Genomic DNA, 26527 nt, shown 5'->3' on the forward strand with positions numbered 1-26527 from the left:
TTTCTGCGGCGAAGAAGGTGGACAAGGTGGCTGTACAAAATCTGATGGCAGGGGTCAAGCGTAAGGCCCGGCAATTCGGGAAAAGCGGAAGCCTAACTGAATATTTTTCCTGAATTTTATATTAATTGAACTTGAAAAAGAAATTTAATTTGATTTTTTAAATAAACGATTTCACCGATTTGCACGCGTTTTCCCTGGACCAAATTTTGACCGTATAACCCTTTATATGCTGATGATCTAAAGATAAATGTGGTGGTACGCTGCATCGAGGATTGTCTTCACCTGCAAATGTTGCTCAACTTGTTTGTTCACTGGTGTCGCTCGAATAAACTTTTCATCACCATGGCAAAATGTCACGTGATGACCTTCCATCGTTCCAAAGACCCGATAATTTATGAATACCACATCGATGATACTGTGCTTGATAGGGTGGGTGAACCATGTGACCGAACTTTGTGTTGTGTTGAATGCGAAGCTCTCCTTCCAATCTCATTACGTATCGATTATTTCCAAGGCAAACCGTCAACTTGGCTTTATCTCCAAAATTGCCAAGGACTTCACGGATCCACACTGCCTAAAACCGCTATATTCTTCCATCGTGCGACCGGTTCTAGAAAACACTTTAATCATATGGGCTCCAAACGACGTTACATGGAACCTAAGATTCGAGCGAGTCCAGAAAAGGTTTATACGGTTGCTCTCAGGAATCTACCAAGGCGTGATCCGTCTAACCTTCCAGCGTCTCCCGATAGATGCCGTCTGCTTGGTCTTGAAACGTTTGATCGAAGACGAAAATTACAACAAGCTACGTTTGTCGTTAAATTACTCAACGGTGACGTCTATCGCTCCTTGACTTCCGTACTTCAGGTAGGATATTACGTCAGCGGTCCCTCATGCAGCCGGGATTTCGTCGTACTCTGTATAGTTATAACCAGACTGTATTTGCAATGGTTCGTATGTTTGCATCGGTTGAATCCGCGTTCGATTTTGGTATGTCCATGCCTCAATTTGTAAATAGAGTGAGAAGATTGAACATAATTTTGATATTCATTAACAATAAACAATATTCCTACCCATTCGTCAATTGACCTGCAATCGGCCGCGGCCGGCGCTGGATTAATTTTTTTTGCAAAGTATTACAACTACCAGTTTTTAAAAATTAAGGACGATCGCTAGTCTCAAGCATCATATAACGGATTAAGCGTGCTGGTTAATCAAGCTCATGCTCTTGAACAGAATTGATTAAATTGTTCTGTTGGATCTCGTCCAATTTGAAAATTAGCTGAACTGTTTATGGGTTCAGCAATTCTGAAAACTACTAATTGAACCAAATAAAAAATAAAACAGCAAAAATGGTTATCTTCCATTTATTCCCACTTAAATTATGTTGGTATCTTGACATTTTTACCTAAGGGATGAGTATGTTGATAAGCTCTTTAGTGGGAATGACACTGATGAAAACTGCACATTGTAGTCAAAATAGGTATCGGTCATGGATAAAAAAATTAACCTTTTTTGCTGTTTTATTTAAGCATTCCGCTAACAACCCAATTTCATTACTTCAATTAAAAAATAAAAATCCACCCCGTCCGTGACAGTACCCCTTCAAGGCAGCACTGCCGTGACCAGGATTCGAACCTGGGTTACTACGGCCACAACGTAGGGTCCTAACCACTAGACGATCACGGCTATCGGGGTGACTTATTTCATATCACATTTCATCGCGTTTTTAATCATTCGTGATTCATTGCTTGAAACCACTCACTTCATCAACAAAACACGCGAGTCATTATTCTAGTGGATTGTAGATAGGATGAGGCACGCGAGAAATGTCATAATAATCACTTTGACCGGACCATGCGATCACTGACAATGCGAAGCAAAGTAACCGAAGCGGTTGGCAGCTTACACCGCAAAAGCGATTCAATGATTTCGATTTATCAGCGCTATAAATTGCAGCTATTTATAAATTAGGTGCCTCTCGATAGCCTAGCGTGTAAAGGCGGTGCTTGATTCTGGAACGTGAAACCGAGTGAGCACAAAATACACTTTAATCCCTCTGGTAGCTTTAGCAGGTAGTTGAAACTTTCGCTAGTGCATGCAGTTCTCAGAGATGTATTTCGCCATCTCGCCGGCGTCGACAGGAAAGGCAAACATTTCTTCACTGCAATGCCAAGGGGGATACTTCACTGGAGGGGGGGCACCATCCCGTGCCAGCCAGTTGTAAAGAAACAGTTTACACTTGCAGCAGTGTTTGTATTTCATATTATGTTTGTAAAACTCGAGCATAATGGTCGGTAGCAAGTTCATGAAATTTGCTTGAATAATTCACATTATTTCGCAAACATTTTTTGTCGGCTAGGATGCCGTTCCCAAGAATTTCGGCAGCAAAAACGGAGCAAGGCAAACTAGGTTGGTCGCTTTCGTAGTCGTCGTCGTCGTCGTCGTCGCCGTGAAGACGAAGGCAATACACAAAGCAAATTACGTTTTCTTCCTCTGACACAAAGAACCGCCTCTCGGAACATCTCAAGCTATTTTTTTTCTCTGCAGACCTACTCCTAGCTGAATGCAAGGTTGTTAGCTCAATTCCTGAAGGTCGTCGGCACCGAATGGCCGCTTCTTCTACATAACGACACGCTAGTTAGTAGTACTCAGCAGCAGCAGTTCCGAATTGTCGTTTTATTGCTGCAGCATTGGCAAGAATTTCGCCGAAAGTCCTGCCTGGTACTGAAAAAAAAGCAAAAATGGAACACAGAATTGCATGCATCCAGGCGACAGATAAATTTGCTCCGGATGGTTTCTGGTTGAATTATTCACGAATTGAATATCGGAGAATACAGGGCAAAGGCGAAGGAAGGGAAAAATGTATACGGACGAACCACCTATCGAATGCTGAGTGCGAGAGCGAGAATCGAGGCCGGCATTTCCTCTCTAGGATAATGGATTGCTTTTGAGTTCGTTGGGGGTTTTTTTTTGTGGGCTATGTTTTCGTTCTCAAGAGGTCACTTTTTCGGACTGTGCGGGCGGAGACTGCAAAGACTTTATTTTTAATACCGATCGATTGCAAGGGTTTTCTAGGGCATGGTTAGTGGATGATTTGAAAAATTGCTATATAGAATCAATTAGAGACCAGACTGGACAGGAAGAGTTATCTTTAGGATCAAAATGTCAAAGCTTTTGGAGACGATTTCAAAATTATGCTCAATGATGATTTTTGCGGGAAAACTTGGAATACAGAGTACTCAAGGAAAATATTTCATGACGTTCGGAACCTCGCTTTGGCAACAGTGCTGATTTTCGACTAGATGAAAAAATACCGAAATTAAGGTAAATGTATTGCCATTTTATGATTTGATCTCAATTTTATTCGTATAGTTCGATTCTTCTTTCGTTGAGTTCGGCGCTTGTGCAGTCCAAAACAATCAATCTGTTTTTAAACCAAGACGCATCGTGGAAAGCTTTACAGTCGTACAGAGAAGACCAAATCAATAGTTGAGGGATTTCTTGCTAAAGAAAAGCATGTTATTCTGATTGGATATATAGTAGTAGCCTACAGAACATCAAACAGAATATTACCACTGGAATTGCTTTGAGCATTATTCCATAGGCGCAAAAAAATCACCAATAATGAAGAATTTAGACCTATGACGGGTAAGTTTCTGAAGGTCCCCTTGAGAAAATTGTTTTACTGGCTTACGCATTGGAATAGCAAATAGGCAGCTATTAGCTGTAACTTGTAAAGGGTGTATTCGATAAAAATGACACACACATATATTTACTCACCAAAACTAAACCGATTATCGGATTTTCTTGAAATTTTCAGGGAATGAAAAACTACTAGTGAGTTAGGATTTACAAAGTTTGTTTTATTCAATTTCGTCTCCTAGTGATGTTTGCGAAGTTCCGTCTTCATAATAGCCCAGAATTTTTCAACTTCGACTCCGGTGAATTTGGTGGGTTTAGATCTTTTCATTTTCATTTTGCAGCATTTGGTGGGGCAATGGGAGCGCAAATCAATCCAAAGCCGAGGATAAAGGACGGGTAATGGCTGAATAGTCTATGCGGACCACTTGAACGCCATGGGAAAAGGAAGGGATTGAAGAGGCCGGTCATTGCACATAATGATGCTAAATGTAAAGAAACCGAAAATCTATCTCCCACTCCCACTCCCTTTCACATATATACCAAATTGATATTTTAAATCAATAATCAAAATAAACAGACAATACATGAAAAGGCTAGTTGCCTCCCTAAGCGGACCCTCCGCATCCTAACTCTTCTGTTAATCCACTTAATGCTACTAGGCTGTCTAAATTTTCTTATTCGAGTTCGTTTGATGATTATGATGTCTCTAGTCTAATTTAATAAATAATTGAAATCTCTAATCTACCTACCATGCTTTATTAAGTACCTGCACTTGTGAATGTAATCTACAATTTAACGTGTTTCAAGTTGTTTTTGACTTTGACCTATATTTAATATATATTAGTTCGTCCCAGGTGACACCTTCAAGTGACTAAAATGCTTCACTTTGAAGTTAGTATCCTAGCTGATTTTTAAATTACATAGGGTATATGCTTCAACTACGCTCACACGTTTCCACTATGTCGCACCACAAAAATACGTATGGTTGTGTCACAATAGAAGCACACCACAGTGGAAATCTCGAGCCATAGTTCAAACACTTATCCCAAATCAAAATGAAGCACATATAAGATTAGTTGCAATACCATGTACAAAAATGGTGTTTAACATTGTTCCCTGAGTAATACCTCAATGAAAACAACAATGAAAGCTTGTCACGCAAATAGAAGGAGCACCGTTGGGCACTTTCTGAAATATTTCAATAGTATAATTCCCTTGCAAACCCAAATAAATCTATCTGCGTAAAAATAAATAAAATAAGAGTGATTTGCGGCAAAACCCGCCAGTATCGCACCCAACGTCAGTGCCTATACGTAAGCGTACTACAACGCGGCTTTCAAATAAAGGAGTAGCAAGTGTGATACTATCACTTCAGGCTAGAACTTTGGTTCTCTTATGCAATGGTTCATCAGAGAGGGGAAACTCAGTAATCCTCATCGCATGCTCATGACGCTATTCTGTCACGGCATGAGCCAACGATGCCGGACCTAAACCAACCGTCTCCAACGCTCCACTATGAAGCATAAGATTAGGCCCGCCCACCAACGTCCAGGTTAAAAAAACTAGCCAAGGGGAGGGAATTTGGTGGGTTTAGATCTTTTGGCACAAAACTGACTCCGTTGGCTCGGTACCACTCCAACACGTTTTGAGCGTAGTGGCATGGTGCTAGATCAGGCCAAAACAGTGTTGATCCTTTGTGCTTTCTTATGAATGGCAAGAGACGCTTCTTAAGGTACTCTTCCTTGTAAATCGCACCGTTGATTGTTCCGGAATTGATGAAGGGAGCGCTTATTTCACCACATCCACAAATCGCCTGCCAGATCAGGAACTTCTTTGCAAATTTCGATAATTTCTTCTTTCGAACATCCTCCGGTACATCGAACTTAGACTTGGCAACGAAATATTCTTGCCCAGGAAGTTGACGGAAGTTTCATCATCCATCACGATGCAACACGATTTGGTGAGCAACTTCGTGTAAAGCTTCCGGGCGCGAGTTTTCGCAGTGAATTTTTGCTTTTCATTCCGGTTTGGGGCTTTTTGCACCTTGTAAACATGTAACCCAGCACGTTTCATGGTTTTCTGCACAAAACCAACTGACACCTTGGACTTGTTAGCGACATCTCGAATTGACCTGTTTGGACGGTTCTTGAACTGTTACACCACTTTCTTGGCCATTTTGCTGTCCATTGGACCACTTTTATGACCACTCCCTTCCTTCTTTCGGGCACTCAGACGCTCTTTGAAGGTTCTTATCACACGAGACACAGTTGTATTTGCAATTCCAAGCTTTTTGGCGATCCATCGGTGGGAGGCCTCTGGATTTTGATTGTTTAATAAGTGCACAGCATTTTTCACGGACAATTTCTTGTTTTGACGACATGACTGGAACTCCTGTATGAATAACTATGAAACATGACAGATGTAAACGATACACTATGAATTAGATTTACTCGAATTTTCAAGTTTTTTACTCATACGGTTCGAAAGTTACATAAGATTTTCGGTGTGCCATTTTTATCGAATACACCCTTTAGCTCGTCTTCGTTCTGCTTTTAACTCTCGATTACTTCATCCACTTAATAGCTCAGGTGTCGAACAGGTGTGGTATTTACCCACGGATCGACTTGGCGATTCTGAGTTGATCGATCAAAACATTGATTCACTTTTTTGGGTTGTATCCAAGATGAATGCGACTGACGAAATCCTTGTAGTTGGTGATTTCAATCTTGCTTCAGTCAACTGGTCATCTAATGAAACAGGGTTTTTTCATCCTCGCTCTAATGGTTCATACATTACACCTCTAGTAGCATCTCTCATAAATTGCTACAAGACTGCTGATCTTCTGCAACGGAACGGGATCTCCAATGAAAATCATAGACTGCTTGATCTATGTTCCCTTAGCCGTGAACTCGCCTCTAATTGTTCGGTTCAAGAGGCACCCGAACCACTAGTTAAACGTTGTAGACACCATTCACCACTGCAGTTATCATTACACTTATATCAGGCTTGCACTTTTCGGGTTACCGTGGACAGCGTATCGTATGACTACCGTAGGACTGACTTCGAGGGAATGGTAACCTTTTTCGAAAACATCAGCTAGGACGATGAACTCCGAGATCGTGACGCGAATTCTGCCTCTTCTATTTTCTCGAATATTGTCCTGTATGCGATCGACCAGTTTGTACCCATGACAACTCCACCCATATCTAGTAACCCTCCTTGGCCCAACCGCCGACTCAAGCGACTGAAGTCATCCAAACGACCTGCCTTGAAGACATTTTGTAAACTTCGAACGGATGCATCGAAGAGGAAGTACAACCTCGTTAACAAACAGTATAAGCGGCTCAACAAACAGCTTTATCAAGCCCATCAGCACCATCTACAAACTAAACTCAAAGCAAATCCCAAGAGCTTCTGGAATCATGTGAACGATCAACGGAAGGAATCGGGTTTACCTTCTACAATGTACAATACGGATCAAGAAGAATCAGATACGGATACGGGAATCGCTGACCTGTTCATGTCACAATTCAGCAGTGTCTTCGTCAAAGAAAATTTACCTAACGAGCACATCGTAGCCGCCGTAAGTGATGTTCCCTTACTTTCTGCTGTTGCGCCGCATCCGCCTATCTCGACTAATGATGTTCGTAGAGCAAGCCTTCGTTTGAAAAATTCTTTCAGCACTGGCCCTGACGGAATCCCTTCCACGGTTATTAAGAACTGTATTGAAGTGCTGGCCGCACCTTTAGCATCCATCTTCAACCTCTCTTTGGATTCTGCGATCTTTCCCGACTGCTGGAAGGATCCCTTTGTTTTCCCTGTCTTCAAAAAAGGCAATAAGCAGCCGGTGTCCAACTACCGTGGTATCGCTGCTTTATGAGCAGTCTCAAAACTCTTTGAACTATAGGTGCTAGATTATTTAAAACACACATGCTCTGAATCGCGACTGAACAACACGGATTTATACCGAAAAGTTCGACCGCTACAAATCTCGCTCAATACACATCATCAATCATACGCGAGATGGAAAGAGGTCATCAAGTGGATGCTATCTACACCGATCTTTCTGCTGCTTTTGATAAAATCAATCACGAGATTGCAGTGGCCAAACTAGAGCAACTTGGTTTTCACGGTTCCCTTCTTGATTGACTTCGCTCATACCTCACCGGTCGACATATGTCAGTGAAGATTGGAGATCATTTTTCTCAACCGTTCGCTGTTTCTTCTGGTGTACCTCAAGGCAGTCATCTGGGACCGTTCATATTTTTATTGTAGCTGACTGACGTTCACTTTTCGATCCGTTGCCTGAAGCTGTCTTATGCTGACGATTTCAAACTATACTTTGTCATCAAAGATCGAAGTGATGCATTGTTTCTTTAGCAGCAGCTGGACGTTTTTACTGTTTGGTGTGACAAGAACAGGATGGTATTAAATGCTTCTAAATGTGCCATTATAACGTTTTCCAGGATAAAAATCACCTATCTGTTATGCTTACAGCCTGCAGGAGCAAATATTAAGCCGTGAATCATTAAAGACTTAGGCGTCCTACTTGATTCACAACTCACCTTCAAGGACCATGTGGGTTATGTTTCCGCTAAGGCGTCTTCTCAACTTGGTTTCGTTTTTCGTTTCACCAAAGACTTTAGGGACATTTTCTGTTTAAAAACACTCTATTGCTCGCTAGTCCGCTCCACATTAGAGTACTATTCCGTAGTCTGGGCTTCTTTTTACAGCAACGGGGTGAATCGTATTGAGGCCATTTAGCGAAGATTTGTACGTTTCGCCCTTCGTTGGCTACCCTGGAGTGATCCTTTCAATCTCCCTAGTTATGAAAGTCACTGTAATTTGCTGTCCCTACAATTACTTAGTGTTCGCCGTGGCATCTCTAAGGTTACCTTCATCGCTGATGAAAACAATGTGATAACCCGTAAAAAAAAGAACGATACAGGTACAATGAAATGTATTGTAACCATACAATAGAATTTATTGTACTTAAAATACATTTTATTGTCAGTAACGATAAAGAAACCATAGAATTTATAGTTTCCACAATAAAATCTATGGTAAATGTGGATATCTACAATAGAACAAGGGGGTTGTTATGTATCTTAACCGTACAGAAAATCACTTTTTCCCGAATAAACTTGAGTCATTTACCATTAGTTTTATTGTTTTTCTATTGTTGAAAATTCATGCTCTATGAAACGTATTGTAGATCTATTGTAATAACAATATTTTAAATTTACTTGTATGATATACATACAATAGGATCGATTGTTGGCAATAGATTGTGTTGTGATTTTATATTATTTTATGCTTATTGTATGGTTATTTTTTTCCGGGAAACTACCCGAATAAAAATTTACAGTGCAAAAACAATAGATACTATTGTTACAATACAATAAAACTTATTGTAGCAACAATAATTGTTAATGTCCAAAATAATAAAAACACAATATAACTTATTGTTATGTACAATATAATCTATTGTTTATGACACTTTTACAATAGAAAAGAGGGGTTGTTAGTTACCGTAACCATAAAAAATCAATTTTTTCTCGAACAAATTTGATCTCATTACAATAAATTTTATTGCTTTTATATTATGCAAAATTTGGATTTCATAGAATTTGTTGTAAACCTATTGTAGTGACTATTTGATTATTTGACCAATACAATAGAATTACAATAAGATTAATGATTAACAATAGAATCTATTGTATTTCATTGATATTTTATAGTAATTTTATTGTTATTTTTATCAAGGTAGCCTACTTCTAAAAATCACAAAAAAAAATAAAAAGATTCATCGCTGATCTCCTACGATCGGACATTAATTGCGGTTCACTTCTGCAGCAGTTGAATGTCAATATCAGCCGCGTAAATTTACGTTCTTATTATTTTTTGAATATCCCGGCTTCTCGCACAAACTACGGCGCTAATGAGCCTTTAACTAGCATATGCAAGATTTTCAACAAATGTTATAACTGCTTTGATTTTAATATCTCCCGTGTTAGACTTAAGAATCTGTTTTATAATGTACTTTTAACTTCCTGACGGTTTCTGTTTTCTGTATTCAAATTAAGTTAATTATGTTATCATTTATATCTTTTTATATGTTTAGGACTTCGTTCAAGCAAATGTATCTGTAGGATTCCATGTTCTCTGTTGATACGCCCACTAGTGTGAGCTTTTCCCTCCAAATAAATAAATAAATAAATAAATTACCTTTATAAGATCGAGCATTCCAATTCAAAATGTTTAATGATTTAAAATCCACCTTAAGGTTGTTTAGTTCACTAGAGTAGTCCAGAAAAGAAGACGTTTGAATCCGTTCAAGGTTTCAGTCAATACACGGCATTCACCTCCCGACGGCCAATTTAAAGTGAAAACTTGAATTTAACAATGTTCAAAAGATCCGTGCGAAGAGCATGCAAATCGGAATTGGTTATCACAATAGGGGGATCTTTTCCTTTTTGGCATTAAGCCGGGAAAGTTTAGTGGAATTTTTCCTGGATGATGAATCATTTTCATCATCCGTGAGCATATCAAATTGATTGCTTAAATAAATTTCATCACAAGGGGGATCAAGAGATCGCCCTTTTCTTTTGCGTTTAGGCACCAAGGCGTCAGGAGAAAGTTTGTCCTACACGACTTCCATTCAGATTACTATAAGAATCCAAAGCATCGAAGCGGAATTTTCCAAGTCGATGGTCAAGCAGGGTTACCTCGGGTAGGGTCCAAACAAGGATCGAAGAGGAATAAGAATCAAACAAGGTAGACATTTGCACGGATTATTTATCACTGAAAAGTGCTGTTTAAATTTGTTGTAGCTTTAGGCAGCATCAAAAAGTAAATAGATCCGCACAGCAGGAGAGCATGATACGGACTAATGATAAACTACTATAATCTTTATACCAAACAAATCTTACATCAAAGCTGAATCAAATGGTGTGAAAATAATGAGTGGCTATGTTATAAACGTTTAAAACCTGACACTACTTCGTTACATATGTTTTGATTTGCACCCCAGTATAGTCTACAAAGATGTAGTCCTAGTCAATAACGCGATCGTGTCTCGGTCACCACCCCTAATTGTTTGTTTCAATCAATCATAGCACGAAAATGTCTCTTCTTATCGAAATATCGCCTGACCAACCTCCTATTTTGCCAATGTTTTGGCGATATTTAACGTTTTTTTTAAAGTTTGAGGTCTTGAGTTCTGTTTAGATTGAAATCATATTCATCGGGGTACAACAAGTCCCCGGCAGGTGACAGATAATCTTAGTTTCACGTACCCACTTGCAAATAGTAGATGTCGCCACACAACGTAAACAAAGGGATTGTCCTCCACCACTGCAATGGTATTTCTCTATGGGGCACCAACTTTTTGTTTCGAATTTACGAATTTGTTTACGAATTTATGATTTTCGTGGTGAAATGAAATAAATCCAAACGAATTGAAAAAGATTGATGGGGGCTCATTTTCATAAAAAATACTTTGCCGTCTTCTATTTTATTTTGCTCTTGAAAATAATCAGGCTTCAGATTAATTTTTTTGATCATAGCTGACTTGCCATGAGTCGTATGAATAAAGAAAGTTTACTTTCCTGTGTTTCTATGTTCCTGTGTTCCTGTGTGTTTTACTGATATGCCACACCACAAAAATTTCGACGTTGGGAAATTTTCTGAACGGCTTGAAAATAGCATCCTTTAAGCATAAGCATCTGGAGCATACATCAACATATTTTTTTGTAACTATCAGGACATATTTTGGAGCAGGAGGCACTAAACAATCATCGCATTACCCAAGTAACCACCAAGCCCGCTAACTACCCGATAATCGCCCTTTTTGCGATATAAGGTAAATATAGGGTTTCCGAACTTTATATCAGTCGTATAGCAGCCTTATATAGCAAAAAGGGCGATTAACGGGCTTGTTGGTTACTTGGATATATTGATAAAATTGTGCATCGATTTTTATTAAAAACTCCGGCTTGAGGAATATGCCAAAAACTTAGGAGACATTAAGAATTCCATCCACAAAAAGTAATAAAATTGATTTTATTTTGCGGTGAGTAGCTGGGTGAAGACGAACATTTTGTAAATCTATTTAAAATTGAAGAAATAAATAAAATTTTCCTATCTAAATCTAAATAAAGGGTCTCACAAAAAATATTCATAATGAGCTTCTAAAACGAATAAACTTAAGTGATTGTCTCTTGGTACACACGTCCGTATCATTAACGTTATTCCTCACCAAACTTAAAGCCTCAAGAAAGAGATGAGTCCATAAGTTTGTATGCTCAAATACCATGAAAACTATGGAAAATTTAGTGATGATATAAGTGAAGTGATTGTTATGCAGAATTTTCTAAAATATCAGCAAAAATTGCGTATTGACGAATGGTCGTAGATCCATTGTCGCAAAAAATTGAAAATTTAATCAATTTGAACAATATATCACATACTGCCGGCGTATGTGGTGTAGTGGTAAGCGTGACTGCTTTCTCACCCCAATGGGTCTGGGTTCAATCCCAGCCGAGGTCGGTGGAATTTTTCTGAGGCATAAAAATCTCTGATCACGTCTTCCTTCGGAAGGGAAGTAAAGCCGTTGGTCCCGGCTCATGTGTGTTGAATGGGTGCGATATCCTACGGAGGTGTGGAAGCTGCCTTCCTGCACATTCGATTGCCGTCAATGGATGGCAATCGATGTCCGTCAGTGATTGGCACTAGATTGCGGAACAGAGACCGACGTTAAATAAAGGAAAGAAGAAGAATATATCACATATGTAGCTTAAATGCATTTAAGGCGATCGATATACGTACAAAGTACGCCGTTGTACCATAGAAGTAACTCTAAGACCAGAAGGTCCCGAAGAAACGTGCTCACCTTTTTAGCTCAGTTCTGGTACTCTCTTCGGGCCCTAGCTAATCGATGCACCCCTCGAAACATAAGAAAATCCACGAACTTCTCATTTTATCCGTCAAACTTTCATAGCGAATCAAAACAAATATAGTGTAGTACTAGAATTACGACTGGAATGGAGTACGTTAATCGATTTGCTTGAGACCAATAGGCTAGTCAAGTAGGGTCCATCGATTAGCTTGGGACCGAAGATAGTACCAGAGCTGGGCCAAAAAGTTGAGCACGTTTCTTCGGGACCTTCTGGTCTTAGAGTTACCTCTATGGCCTTAGTGTGCGCCGATTAAACGTCAAAAAGCTATATAAGATGAATTTTAAACATTAATTTTATTTATTGTACATCATTTCCAAATTCGCCCTATTCAGATAACACTTCTGAAATTTGTGAGTTTGATAGAACCACGAGCGCAAAATTGTCGGCGTACACTGGCAATATACCCGAGTTGGGGTATACATACATATCGCCCGCAAAACGCACGTAGATTGTGATTCAATCGGTTTTCTGAGATATAGCCAAAATAGGAACCTATGGCCAATACTGGCGCACTTACCCTAGACTGTAAATTTATTTTGGGAAAATTGGATAAAAATTCATGAAAACGTTAATAACTCAAATACCAAAACAATTATCCCTTTAAAACTCCGAACACGATGCCTCCGGTAAAATGTGTAACGGCAAACTTGCCATGTTTGAAAAACCATAGCTCAGCCATTTATTGACAAATTTCAAATCTATTGAAACTACATACTTTAAAGATTTATTCGGTATCAATAGATTTTAAAACTACCGATACATTACTGAACAATGATTTTTCAAACATTGCCAATTTCCCGTTGCACACTTGTTCGGAGTGAAGAGATAAACTAGCCTCAGGCTAAAAATCTCTAAAATAAAGCCAAAAAAAAAAAAAAAAAAAATGTTCGGAGTGTTAAGCATTCAGTTTCCATATTTTGCTTGGATGTTCTATAATTCACCACAAAAATTCGCGCAGCTCTGCAGTTCAAACATCACGTTCAAAAAATCTCACACTTGACCCCTTCATTATTGACCGAAGAAAATCAATTCGCACAACAAACATGCGCACACATGATAATGTGTGTGCAAATAGCAGTTGTGGTATCATTCAAATATAGCCACACCAGGGGCGCGGGGGAGTCCAATTGTTATTCCACTCCGGCACCCTTCCCGCGCCGGGCCATGTTCCACCTTGTTCCAAATAAACCCCGTAGGACTTGAACAGAGCAGAGCACGCCTTTATTTGCTTCACTTGAGACGTGAAGCGAATTCCTTTCAGTAGGCAGTGTGACTTCACTGTCTCGAACGAATGGAGTCGGTTTCAATGGCCGCCTTATCGAATCTCAGTCGTTTTATTATCGTCATCCCGTTGTCGTGTTGTCTGCCGGATTTGATGTGCCATCGTCATCCGAAAGAAGGCGAACAATTCTAGACCCTAGAAGGCACTCGGATCTTTCGGTGACACACATAAAATCGTTTGTTCTTCATTCCCGAAGCACTCCGGCAACGATTTTCCAGGGAACTGCAATACAATCGAGACAGAATGGCTGCTGCCGCTGTTTACAGCTTTTGACGTTCGCATAAGTTCTTGAAAGAGATTCCGGAGATGTTTGTTTCCGCCAAACTTTCCGGGGTGGGCCGGGCTATGTGAAGAAGATACAATAGTACCTATAAGGCTACCGGAGCTGAATGGATTCTTCTCGGTGGTGCCAAGAAAGTAGAGCACGGCATGATGCCGTCGACGAGGAAGAATGGAAGAAGTTATTTGTAGAGTAAAAATCCAATTATTGAAAATATTGCTGCATCGTGAACGGCGAACAGTGGGAAAAGTTTCAAGAGTGCAATAGTTGAAGGTGAACTTACCAACAACAAGCAGAACGGTGCTGATCTTTGGCGCTAAAATTTGTCTTGGCTGTTGGAGTTTAATTTTTTTTTTTAATTTTGAGAACAGTGGCCGATGATGATGAGAACAATGCATCGACATCGTTTCAAAAGAACCGAAATCGAGATGTAGTGTGTTTATTCAGAACAAGAGCGTGACGTAGATCCTTAATAAAATCAATAGCATTATTAACAAAATCAATACACAAGAGTAAGTTGTTAAAAGGTTCAAAAGTTAAATAGATCAAGATTAAACCAGAGGTTTTCAAGCTTTCGGCGGTAATCGTTTCGAGAGGGTGTTACAGATAAAACCTACACGGGGCATGGATAGGTGGCGTCAGTCACTCAATTTTGTTTTGCTCGTTCGGTTTCAACCATACCAAGGCGAACGAAAAACGCCAGCAGGTGCGAAATCGCAGTAAGTAAACACCCCTGTCCATATGGACGATTATTGCATGCTTTCTGTTAGGTAAGTGCAACCGAGCTGAGCTGCTTTTTTCGGTCATTTTTGTTGGACTGAAATACGATGGATATTTATCGAACCCCCAATAGCCGTGATCGTCTAGTGGTTAGGACCCTACGTTGTGGCCGTAGTAACCCAGGTTCGAATCCTGGTCACGGCAATGTCCCGAACAAGAGGACATTGTCACGGAAGGGGGTTGAATTTTTTTCTCGAATGATATCCAGATTTGAGCAATTTTCGCGCCAGATGTTGCCGAGCTGAAATAAATTCTTTTTTGGAAAAAGAAACATCGCAGCGGTTTCATTTTTCATCGTTTTTAGCAGCCGGTTGCTTTAATACTTACTAAGGGGCTGTTCATCAACTACGAAGACAGTTTTTTTGGATTCTTGACCCCTTGATTCTTGCGTAGACAATCAACCATACATTTTTTTTTAATTTGTATTGGTCGTGGATAATTGTCAAGCGCCCCCCTCCCCCCTATGTAGTGTATGAACAGCCCCTAATCAGCGCAGGCAAACGAATACTAAATTTAACCACACTGACAAACCGTAACGAGAAATGCTGATTGGGTGGGAAATCTCCCCCAACCGGATTAATTTCTGCATTTCTCACATGTTATTGTGCTTTTCGACCGAAATTTTCGCTTGGGCGGGTTTGACGCTGATTGCAATATGAAATACAACACTTATTAATCGATTTTGACACTGTTATCGCAAAGTATCTACATACAGAAATCGTTTTTCTTCTTCTACTGGTTATTGTGGCCAAATTTAGCGTCGCGTTCGAAGCATTCATGAGCATAGATTGTGGTTTTGCTATCATCGTCACTTTTTTTTTTCGAGGCTTGCGATGGATTGCGTCTGATGGTGAAATTGACCGATGCAGCAGAAGGCCTGTGGCTGACTTGCTAGACATATATCCCCGATAGCCGTGATCGTCTAGTGGTTAGGACCCTACGTTGTGGCCGTAGTAACCCAGGTTCGAATCCTGGTCACGGCAATGTTCCGAAATATGGACATTGTCACGGATGGGGTGGATTTTTTTCCATCTTCAGGGTGTCTACTCATTTGGCCAAAAACATTTCCTGAGTTTTCCAGGTTTTTTTTCCAGAACTTTAACGGATAATTCAAAGGTTTATAATAAGAAAGCTATTTACAAAATGCATTAAAAAACAGCAGCAATTAACGCAAACATGTTTAAGACATGACAATCAGTTTTATAGAAACAGTTTTACAATCAAATCCAGACTAACACTTAGTTAATTTTAGTTAGTCTAAGATCTCAAAATATGCTGAAGTTTTGTATCCCGAGCAGGATCCGATAGCTAAATGATAACAAATGAATATTTTAATGTAGTATGATACCAGATTTCGGTATGCTTGTGGTATAAAACCTTGTTTTGATATTATTCAGTTATCGAAAAATTTTGTAAAATATCAAATGAATTCCAAAATAACAACATGTGATCTTTCAGTTTTTAGGCAATAACACATAAAAGAGTTAATGAATTGTTATTAGAAGATCTTCAAAATAACAAATTTTGGTATTCTGGCATCTAAAAGAGCGCCTGTCACTAAATTATTTATTAGTTCGTTATTCGAAGAACATTTTTGAGGTACCGGGATATCTTTGATAATGCGGGTAACTATGATAGTAGAATATAATGATTAAATTTACACTCTGTACTTTTTCCGAATCGGAAACATTGGTTCCTTATTGTACACACCAAAAAAATTCTGAATTTTACTGACGATGTAAACATCCATGCATGCAAACATTCATACATGTAAACTTCCTTTTCACGTAAACTAGCAGAAATGTTGTAAACAAAAGTGGACAGTTGCATACAATATATGGAAAATTGCATGACATGTCTCATAAATTTACACGATCTATAATCTAAACTTGTATGATTTATGACGCTCCATTTATGTGCATCATAGTAACAGAAATTTACACTACTTTTTTTAGCTGTGTATCTTAAAGCATTTCCGTTGATATGGTATATAGTTTTTAAATAGTATGTGTTACATATTTTACAAACATATTAAACATCAAATTTCTTGTTTTTCGCCGGTTTGAAAAAAACACTCAAACCATCACTTATGAAATGTATTTCCATAGCCATCACATGTTCAATGTTGTATTCTTATTGCTTATGATGTTTTCTGATTATATACTCATATTTAAAGAACTAAATTGTTTGAGTTTCACTCATTTTTTTTCTACATTCATCGAGCATTATCAAAGTAACCCCAAATCAAAATACTGATGTTCGGTCACAAGACTTTAAAAATAGTGCAAATGCTTTAATTTCTGTTAAACATATTACTAACGAATTGACTCTAGGATCATCAGCACTTGTTTTAAAACAATTAAATTTGAAAAACATGAATTGCTGTAAAAATTATTGAGAATATATTTCAAAATAACTATCAAGGTTACCCCGTTTTACGGTGTTATTTTTGGTATTTTATCTCTTATGTCAGCCTCACTAATACTATATTTAGGTTATTTTTTCCTGCTCGGGATACCATGTACATGGTCAAGGTATTAAAAATTTGAAAAGCGCTAGAATTAAGGAAAAAAATAAATAAATGATGTATTTCAAGCTTTCAATTATCCAGAGTAACTTTAAAAAAGCGTATTCAAGAAATGGATTATATTTTCTTCAAAAAATCATAACATGAAAATGATAGATTTAATCAAAATGGCATCTGAGAAAAATTTGTAGGTTATTAAATATTCTTTGAGAAAATACACTGAAAGAAAAAACTCGGTAAATTCATAGAAAAAACGTCGATTTTCTCAAAATACCTTTTCTTAGAATTTTATAAATTTATTGTGAAGAAATCTGAAGTAATGCACTTAAATTTGGTGAAAATTTCAAGCTGATTACATGCTTAAAAAAATCTATATTTTTTAAAAGATTTATTAGTTTTCAAAATATAAAAAAAACTCCATATTTCTAAAAAAAAATACAATAAACTTTTTTCCTACGTTCAGCCATTCTCTAGTTAATGCGATTTAAAATAAAAAATCAAAAATCAACATTTTAGGCTATTTTCAAACGTAAGTCGCAATGAACAGCAACAAAAAGTTTTTACATGATTGTATATTGAATAACAAATAATTAATTCTCAGATATGGTGCTATATAACAATGATATTTTAAAGTTCCAGGAATTGGTTTTACTTTCTTAAAAATCGGGTTGAATTCCTTGTTGGTCTTATTGCAGGGCTGGTAGCGATCACTGCTGTCAAAAATAGTGATTGTAGTGACCACGTTGAAGAAATAAGTGACCAAATAGTGACTTATAGTTGTAAAAATAGTTACTAATAAGTGACGTAAGACAAGAAAAGTAGTCGTTGTGATGGCACACCAAATAAGTGTTTGATGTTTTAGACTTATTCAATTAGTATCTCATAAACACTTATGTGCGATATGAACCTTATTACACGTTATTAGTTAGGATGCCGACTAACTGGGAAAACTGGAAGTCTCAGAGAATTGAATAATTTTCTTATTAAGGATATTTTAAAGAAAAGAATGAATTTTAAAACACAAACATTTAATTTTTCTCGTTATTTTCATTTACACTTTGAACTTTGTAGATCCACAGTGGATTAATCTTCAGTAGCAAATAAATTTAAAAAACAGATGCTTGAAATAGGGGAATTTACGTATTCTCGGCAACCTAAGCAGCGACCTTCTTTCTATAGCCTTTTTCTCTAAGGAACGCACACATATGCAGTTGTTTGGTTTGTTTACAATCTTTTGCTGCCAGCTGCTCTAACAATTTCAGTCGAAAGAATTGTCAAAAACTGTTTTGAAACGCTTTTACAAAGCTCCAATCTTCTCTAGTGAGAGCGAGTATTGTCGGCAACCAGTTTTTCTTCGGCAACCGTTCCATTTGAACTGCATGTAAATCTGCTGTTCTATTATCGGCAACTCGAAATCAGCTACAATTTGTAGTGCGTGTGTTGCATTTCAAGAAAACCTTGCTAGATTGCTTTTTCTCAGTGGTAAAAATATAGTCAAATTGAAGCTGAAAGCATAAGGAATCGTTTGCATGCAATCAGCGAAGTGTTTTCGTAAGAAAATCCAGTGAAAATAGTTTTTCAATTTGGGTTGCCGAAAATAGTCTGTCATGCCGAAGCCATCATTTCCCCTATATTTGTTTGTTTTGGAACAAGCATATTTCCTAGAAATGTCTGGAAGCTATAATACTTCAATAAATTTTCAAGAACCTGGAGTCAAATTCCATGCACAGTTTTAAAGGTTCGTGGACTTTTATTATAATTTCTAAGGACCTCAGTCGAAGTGTGTTCTGGGAAAAAAAATCCTTCAGAAAAACATCAAATGCAATCTGCTTTCAAAGTAATTTTGAGGAATTTTTGATTTCATGTAAAGCCCGATAGTTTTGAGTAGAATTTTAAGAAACCCTGAATTGGATTAAAAGTAAACTTTAATGACAACTCATAGAAATTTCTGAGGAGCACAACTCCTGTGAACTGCATAAGAAAATTCTAAGGGCATTCTGAGGACAATTTCACGAAGGGAGAAACCGAATCCGAAGCATAAGTCCTTGGAAATTAAATCTGAGAACAACTCCAGGACATCTTTAAAGAAATTCGGAGAATAAATTCAGGCCAAACCAATTATGAGGATAAATGTAAGGAATGCCAATGAATTCTTAGGAGACTTAATGTGAGTAGAATTCTAAGGGAAGGAGTGAGATTCAAAGGGAAATTGGAAATGAATTCAATGAATATTCGGAGAATCTTTCCAAAGGGATTCTCAATGTGGAGAATTTCAAGGTAATTCCGAGAAAAACTAAAATAAAATTGAATTCGGAGGATAGCTTTATCGAAATTTTGAGGAATATTTCAATGGAAATCTCTGTTGAATATGGAATGGACTATTTTGAGGTTTTCAGTACTACTTGAAAGTGTAGTTTGACAAACTAGCCTGATGCTCACAATACTTCTCATCAAGTTCTTAACCTTCCCTGAACTTTATAGGACTTCCTAAAGTTTCCTCATTTTTTCTACATTTTTTGGCAACACAACCCCATCAGCTATAACTTTCCTCAGAATATATTAGTGCTTTATGGACATTTTTCCATGAAATACCACATGGACCTCTAACCCATGAAGAATGCAAAAAAGACAGAAATCTCGTGTTGCCAAAAACGGGAAGAATCCGCATTCTACCCTAGGGGCATAAATTTATCCAAATCTTCAAATCATCTTCATGGTGACCAACAAATCTCGATTAGCATTTTTCCTGTTTTTCTCCCGGAGTTTTGGAAATTATCGCGGTTTAGGGATTTTAATTAAGCAAAAAACTGAAAGCGATGAAGCCGAAGCATAAATAGGTAATTTATAAGACAGCAGCACCTTTGCTGGATATTGAATTTGGATCTACGACAGGTTCGAAGCCTTCATAATTTGTGTACTAAAATTTCGCCCAATACTTTACAGGATTTTGATTATTTTCAAGCCTTTCCTTTAGATTGATTTCCTTTCACATTGATCGCTCCAGAATTCTTCTAAAATAAATTTGAAATTCTCTCTGGAAATCCCTTGAAATTGTTTTTATAATAGTACAGAAATTCTTCGTAGAACACTCCCAAAAATTCTTAAAATTCATCATTTCTTCGAATTATAAACTCTTTCTAAGAATTCACCGGAGCTTGAATTTTTTACATTTACATGAAATTCTCCGTAGAATTCACCTCAGACCAACAATTGAAAAGGTCCTATTAGCTTATGTGAGCAAAACTTGTAATCCTCCTTCCCTGTCAACACCATCTGGCAGGGGAAATTCTCCCGCCGAGAATTGTCTTCAAATTTTTCTCAGAATTATTCTTGGAGTTCTCCTCTAAATTCTTCTGAAAATTGCATGGAATTAAACTCGGACTATCCCTATAGATCTACGTATAATTATTTTGGAATTGTACCCTCACAATTCGCGTTCCTTGATATTTTTCAAGAATCCTATAATCCTCTTCACTCTTGGGAGATCTAGTAAAAACTCTACTAGAGGTTTTCAGAAGCTCCCTAGAAAATATTCTCTGAAATACCTTGATGTTATCTCTAGAATTCATTCTAAAATCTGCTCAAATTTGCTTTGGAAAAAATTCTAAAATTCTCTAGGCCCGCCCAAGGGTCTTGAAATCTTATTGTTTTCGAAGAGAGGACGAGAACGGCGCCGGTGGTTTAGTGGTAAGCGTGATTACCTCTCACCCCAGCAGGCCTGGGTTCAATACCAGTCGGCGCCGCCGGGATGTTCTGAGGCATAACATCTCTGATCACGCCTTCCTTCGGATGGGAAGTAAAGCCGTTAGTCCCCGGTTCATGAGTTGATGGGTCGATAGGTAGGGTCCAGGTGTGGGAGCTGCCTTCCTGGCACGTCGGTAGCATTGGTGCTCAGCACGGAAAACAAGATCGACGGAAAAAAAACAAACCAAAGGAAAAAAAAGAAGAGAGGACGAGGTATATTTTTCCAGATGTGGCAACTAACTTCATGGGAATTTCCCGGTGACTTCAAATTCCAGCTTTTTCCGGTTTTCCCGGTTCACTGGTCACTCTGCATTTCATATATGAAACACTTGTTTTTAATCCCATTATATTTGTTTTACCTTCAGCACATTTTGAGACCCGGCTTCGTAAGAAAATTGTTCCGGATAATATGCTCAACCAAAAGCTAATTCGTGGGCGGATTCCTCCGGTGGGAAATAGTAATTGCAATAGCAACAACATTACCATAATAAATTTTACTGTGAAGCTAATTTTACGAGCTTACCAGGTTTACAATGAAGACCTAGCATACTTAATACAGCCACTCTATGCTGTCAAAGCAATGCTTGTCTACGTTTCTTTGAATCATTATTCAATCATAAAAGTGCTACTGCAAGCAATCTAAAAAAAACTCCCAAGCAAGACCATTATCCTAAATTCTCATTTAGTTAGTTCTCTGAGCTAACCAAGCTGTTAAGAACACAATAAGGAACAAGAACCAGAAATATTCAGAAAAAAAATCATTATCTTCTCTTAAAGCTGGGTTTAGACAAGGCCAGTCAATTGATAAACTCAGTTGAATTCAACTGACTTGAACGTGTAAACTATGGCATTTAAATGACTTGAATTGAAAAAAGTAGAACCAGACTCAACTTTTCAAGCCAATTGAATTCAGCTGAGATCAATCAATGATTTGCCTTGTCTAAGCCCAGCTTAACTCTTAATCATTCTTGCATTTACTCAAAAGCGCTCCAATGCGCTCAAAGGATTGATTTTTGTTGAACACAGTTGGATCGAGCAAGTTAAATTGAAAACCATCCTCAAACTACAACGAGTAATTAAGTTATTTGAAACTAGCGAAGTCAGTCATACTTATTAAGCTGTTTCTGTTATAAATAAATAATTCCCTGACAATCCCTGATTTTCCAGGTCCAAAAAGGAATTCTCTGATATTCGCTGATTTTCCAGGTTTTTCCAGGTAGTCGACACCCTGGCATGCGCTGAATTAAATTGAACCATCCTACAAATGTTTAAGCTTCAGTGAACTTTTGAACTTATGCAAAGACCTCAATTAACTTTTTAACGTCTCTGAAGTTATCTGAAAATCTGGGAACTGCTTTAAATTTCCCACTAATTTTCTGAAACTAATGGAACTGACCTTCCCCTTCGTCCAATTTTTGGAGCTTACTAAACTTCTTTCAAATGCTCCCGCATTTTGCTAATGTTCTTGAAGGTTTCTAAACTTCTCGGATCTTCCCTTAAGCTCCATAGACTTCTATGGAGTTCTCGAAATGTTTCTAAAGATTACTGCATTTTTGTGCAGTTGTCGAAGTTTTGTTTTGTTTCGGGAGCATTTCAAATAAATTCAGTAAGCTCTGAAAGTAGCGGGAAATTTTGAGAAGTTTCCAGATTTTCTGAGAACTTCAGAGATGTTAGTAAAATTATTGCGGTTTTCACATAAGTTCAGAAATTCACGAAAGCTTACACATTTTTAGGATTAAATTCAGGGCAGAACAACAAGCTTCATGAAAACTGCAACCGACATAAACTTTCACCGTGAGTAAATCATTCGCAAACACATGTTTAACACCCACCACCAATTTGCCTCTGGAAATGGATGTTTTTTATTTCCCCGGTGAAAATATTGAGTGAAAAATCGACATCAAGAATAAACAAATGCCCGGTGGTGCGTTACTCACTAACCTCGGCGGGGAGCGCTATCGAAAGTAAACGAAGTGCCGTAATGCACCGAATACCGGTCAGTCCGTTAATCCGGACATTTTATTTTTAATTAATTAGTACGTCTATTTTTCAACCTAATGAACATAGGGGAAATGCAGGTAATGTCGGCCTAAGTGTCCCTAATTTGGGCCCATACATAAATTCAGCAATCGACTAAATTTTCAATAGCAACCAAAAATATCCATTAGTAACGTCCCAATAACGCGTTCATCTAGATAAAATTGATAAATAGCAGATGTTTAGCGATGGGCCAAATCTTAGATCCATAGGCCAACATTAGAGACATTTCCCCTATCTGGTGATTCTGCACAATGACGTAAAGTCATAATAAATTGTACGTGCTGTTTTGACCATGGTAGGCTTTGATAATTAACTTATAAAATTGTCCGGATTTCGGTGCATTACGGTATTTGCTTTGCAATTCTTATTTTTAGTACAACCTCCATCTCAAGCTACGCTGCAATGACTGTGTAGGGCGAATCACGTCCTCATCAGTAGATAACGATTCTATTCCATGGAAAGTGGTTTCCCCAATCGATAATTGAGCCAAAAGGTGCTCTGAAACATGAACTGCTCAGAACTGCAGATGAAGACGTAATGCACCCTACGTATGAAAAAAGCATACGACAAGCAGCAAGATTCCCCTCTCGCGATGATATCATCTAGCAGCACCTAGTATTTATTTACAACGCCGACGATTGCACGCAGATATCGGTAGTGTCATTTAGCTAGAATGTGTTCAGTTGGTGGAATACAACCTCTAAGACTCTAAGTCGTATGACGCAGCAGCATATGTACATACAAATGAGGTCGACGTCAGACGTAAGATGACTGATATTGTGGCTAATATTAACAGGAAGATTACCGCCCCGGAAAAAAATATCTTTTAACATTATTACCTTATTAGAAAAAATATATCGAACATCTAAAACAAAAGTTTTCTCTCCAATTCTAAAGAAAATTTATGTGTAATTTCTAATTTTTCTATTTCATGGCAGTTCAACTATTTTTCATGATGCGACAAATAAAACATATTTTACGTGTACATTGTCTCAAGAATCTAAGGAAAACAAACTGATTATCATAGATTTTTAATAAAATTTTCCAATATTTCCAAATCAAACCATGCCAGAAAAAAACTGTTTTTGGGCGGTAGACTTCCCGTTAAAGCCTAGAGCAGCACACTGTTCACCGAAATCGATATCGTCATCTAGAAGGTTTGTCATGAATTCAAATGAACCGGTTTTGCGTGATTGCGGGATGGGAGTTTTATGGTTTTTTGTCTACGTTGCTAATGCGATAATATTTCACGATTGTTCCAGTGTCAGTGAACTTTGGTATCTATTGAGTGTTTAGCTCAAATAATCGATACGAAGGGGAATCTTTCATAAAACGAATGAGCTGACCTTGAACAAGAACTTGATTTTAAGTTTGAACTCCAATCGGAGCAGATTAGTTTTTTTTAAAGCTCTTCGGCGTTTGATTGTAACCGGTACCAATTACAAACGAAGGCGTTCGAAGAGCTTTAAAAAAACTACACTGCTCCGATTCGAGTTCAAGCTTAAACTCCATATTTAAATAACTCCCATGACTGCATTAATTCGTCACCAATAACACCAACATAAGAAGGTCATGTATTACGGTTCCAGCAGATGCGTTACTATTTAACTATGCGTTACTATTTAACGCCAACTCTGAAAACGTGATTTAAGAGGCCTGACTGCAGGATTTATCAAATCGCAATCGTTTGCTAATTTGCACAAAAGTTCTAGCGAAGCCTTATCTCATTAATTATCACTTATATTATTCAAGAGCGCAAATAGCAGCTCCATGCTATAATGAAACTGCTAAACATGCACAACGTCACAATATTGTCCGAGATTTTTGTTCTGGAAAAAATGAATAGATAAACAAGTTAGTCGATTTGTGAACTCTAAAGCCCAGCCAATTTAGAATCGGTGCGCTTTCAATCGGATGTTCAAAATTCAAACTGTCGGCTTGATACGTGCCATGAATTTCTGGGCAAGCTGCTGGTCAACCTCACTGGCTGATTTTTTCCAGTATCTGGCCATTGCAATAGCATCCTTAGCCATTTCCCACTCTTCTTCAGTTTAGCTTTGACGTTACCCCAATACATTTCGATTGGGCTTAATAGCCCGATACTTGAAGAAACCTTCCCGAATGCGTTTATTCCGAACTGTACCGCTAACAGCACTGAGTTTCCCCGTAACGTGGGTAGATCAGCTTTTCGTGGTAAGTTACGGGATGTAAGATCTACCACCGATTCCTAGTCCTGACTACTTCAAACTAGGGGAACAGGATTTTTCAGTAATCCAAGGAACACATCTTAGTCCTTGTTACTTTTTATGCGTTGTTGATAGTGACAAGACTCGGCTTTATCCACCGAGGATGATCTTGAAAAAAGAAAAAGAAAAAAAGTTAGTTAGTCTTCACCTATGTGATCCCTAATCTTCGTTGTTCTCTAGATTGAAGTGGTTAAGACTTGGATTCTGATGCCATGATTATCGGTGTCATACCTTAATTTTGTTGCTAAGGAATCCAATTTTGACTGACAAAGGGGCGCGTCTTTGAAGGGTGTTTCAACACTCCGAAGGGTATAAATAGCGAGCCTTTCAATTAGAGTCGGATCCTTGCGATAAATCGAATACTTTCTCATTTCTCAATAGTGATGGAGTAGTACGACATGCACTAAACTAAGGACACGGGATGTACTACAATAGATCAAATTACTGGTCGCAGTGGTGTTAGGTCCCGAACAGAGGAAAAAAAAACAGCACCGAGATTGTTGGTCACATCTACGTCCGAAAGTCCTGGATTCGGTTTGAAAGCCTTCATGACGTTCTGACGCAGTTTCCGGCCTACTGTCGCTTTGATTGCACCTTCCGGGAAACAGACAAACGTTCCTCGAACCGTTTCAGCACTGCACAGACGGTGGCTCAGACCATTTCAACTCCTTTGCGATCCTTGTACCCGCTTTTTATATCTTGTGTGCAAAATTATTGCTCTTTTTTTCCTAAGGTGCTGAAGTCTCACCTCAAACCCATTGCACCACTTAGAGTCAATGACGAACGGCTTAACACCAACGAAGAGAAGGCCAATGCGAGTGGGGAGCACATTGCCCAGTCGCATTTGCTTGGCTCCAAAATCCCAAGTCCACTCGAGAACCAGGTTGCGCAGTGCGTCCAGACGTTAGATGCCTCCCCTTGTGCCGTCCCTCCAGAAGAACGGATTACAGAGGTACAAATTTGCTCAGCGCTGAAACACTGTAAGAACATGAAGGCTCCCGGGTTTGACGGAATATTCAACCT

General features: G+C 38.3%; 1 protein-coding gene and 3 non-coding genes across 4 annotated transcripts in view; 2 read left to right on the forward strand and 2 right to left on the reverse strand.

Annotated features, from left to right (window-relative positions):
* Positions 1 to 26527, reverse strand: part of MCU (mitochondrial calcium uniporter) — a 421200-nt gene that overhangs the window by 375324 nt on the left and 19349 nt on the right. The window lies entirely within an intron of this gene.
* TRNAH-GUG (transfer RNA histidin (anticodon GUG)) lies at positions 1618 to 1689 on the reverse strand. Its single transcript has one exon. It is a non-coding gene; the product is annotated as a tRNA-His (tRNA).
* TRNAH-GUG (transfer RNA histidin (anticodon GUG)) lies at positions 15020 to 15091 on the forward strand. Its single transcript has one exon. It is a non-coding gene; the product is annotated as a tRNA-His (tRNA).
* On the forward strand, positions 15859 to 15930 carry TRNAH-GUG (transfer RNA histidin (anticodon GUG)). The gene has a single exon. It is a non-coding gene; the product is annotated as a tRNA-His (tRNA).

Source organism: Ochlerotatus camptorhynchus, unplaced genomic scaffold (genome assembly GCF_037179485.1).
Source record: "Ochlerotatus camptorhynchus isolate MF236.1 unplaced genomic scaffold, CSIRO-AGI_Acam_v1.1 ptg000361l, whole genome shotgun sequence".
NCBI classification, from domain to species: domain Eukaryota; kingdom Metazoa; phylum Arthropoda; class Insecta; order Diptera; family Culicidae; genus Ochlerotatus; species Ochlerotatus camptorhynchus.